This window comes from Octopus sinensis, linkage group LG1 (assembly GCF_006345805.1).
Source record: "Octopus sinensis linkage group LG1, ASM634580v1, whole genome shotgun sequence".
Taxonomy (NCBI): Eukaryota; Metazoa; Mollusca; class Cephalopoda; order Octopoda; family Octopodidae; genus Octopus; species Octopus sinensis.
This window is the reverse complement of record NC_042997.1, coordinates 93,031,050-93,032,855: the sequence shown is the minus strand read 5'-3', so window position 1 is coordinate 93,032,855 and position 1,806 is coordinate 93,031,050. Positions and strand designations below refer to the sequence as shown.

The window sequence follows — 1,806 nt, the reverse complement described above, 5'->3', positions numbered from 1 at the left end:
AACCTTTCTTCTGTTGATGGCCACATTTATATCTGGTGATGTAAGGTCGTTGGCTAATGAATTTACTGCTGATTGTACCACCCCCTTGGGCATGCGCCTTTGTACAGACTGCTCTGGATACGGACCAGTTGGTCAAACAAAAAGAACTGAACGAAGTCACTAACCTTAGAGAAAAACGCTGGGGGTTTCTTCAGAAACAAATCTCGCTCACTTTATTGCGGTAAATTATCACATCAAATTGAAACTTTTACCTTCTTTTTTTAGGTCTTGAACGTATCTGACTCGATTTTCAGTGTCCTCACTGGAATTTTGGGGAAGAATTACTCAAAGTTTTCCCTTATGTTTAGATAGAGAATGATTCTTGTATGTGTGGAGGATTTTGTAATATCGTGGGAACCTCGACGTTGTCACTCAACTCGCTAGAAACATCACATCCAACCACTTATAGTTCGTGATTCTCACGCGTGGAAGTCATTATAGGTCAGCTCAGCCAAGACTGACCTGGAGCTAAGCAACAGCATTAAAAACTAAAGCAAAATACAAGAGTCTAAGAAAACCAATGGTGGTTTGTGTCGTTGTGGAACCAGTTTGGTAAGTGTTCAACAAGAAGAACATCAATTTCGACGCGGTTTTATATTTTCGACAAAGTACCCTGTCCGAAACGTCAGAATTTTGCTTTTGTGGCTTCTAAACTTTTTCAATATTTTGAAGTTTAAGCGGAATACTACTATCTAATATGGTAGCTATTATAAGTAGTCGCTGTTGCATGTATTGGGGATTTTTGCTTCGGTTGTAACCAACATTCTATCAGTAACATATAAATTTGAACATAAACCATGATGATTTTTCTTTATTTTACCTCGACACACGCTCTTTGGTTATTTATTTCCGGCCTTTATTTCACCTGTATCTTTTGACAGTTCCAGTATACAGTTTCAGTTGATCTTTGCAATATATCTGACCTGCCTTGTGTGTGTGCGTGTATATATATATATATATATATATATATATATATATATATATATATATATATATATATATATATATATATATATATATATATATGGGGGGGGGGGTGAGAGAGGGAGAGATAGAGACAGACAGAATACTATAAAATGTTAAAATTAATCTTCATGAAAAACAAGTATGCCATAATCGCATGTGAATGTGCATATACAGCGTAAATATCATCTAGCTATGTCTACTGTTAATGTCATCTATATTTAGAAATGACATCACAAAACGCACATTTGTGTTTAAAGTTATTTGTCATGACATTTGGCACTTAGCGACGAGGTGGCCGAGTGGTTAAGGCGATGGACTGCTAATCCATTGGGGTCTCCCCGCGTGAGTTCGAATCTCATCCTCGTCGACGGTATTTATTTTATGTTTTTCGTGTATTATATTCCTTTAAATATACTGTTTCATGTTACTTTATTTCAGTAGCTTAAATTTCCATTTGCATTGACTGCGGTTTAAGTTACACGAAGTATTCTAACTTGATATATTTGATACACTATGTTGTCGCCTTGGTAGTCGTAGTATTTTGTAGCAGCAGCAGCGGTAGCTAATGTTGTTTTGGTTCTTGCTATTGCTGCGGCCGTTAGCTAAGATTTGAGGTATAAAGGATTATGAGATACAAGGTTTGAACTGGCGAAACTGCAGAAATAATAAGACGTGGAGAAGCAATTGTACTGAGTGAGATTAGACTGTAGTCAAATGCAATTTCACTAGAAGTTAAACCAACACAATGTTTAACCACATGTCTCTGACATGCACAGTGACGTTGTGTGTTCCACATGTGGG

General features: G+C 36.8%; 1 non-coding gene across 1 annotated transcript; it reads left to right on the top strand.

Moving 5' to 3' along the window:
• Positions 1 to 1,290: 1,290 nt before the first annotated feature.
• On the top strand, positions 1,291 to 1,372 carry Trnas-gcu. Its single transcript has one exon. It is a non-coding gene; the product is annotated as a tRNA-Ser (tRNA).
• The last annotated feature ends 434 nt before the right edge of the window (positions 1,373 to 1,806 follow it).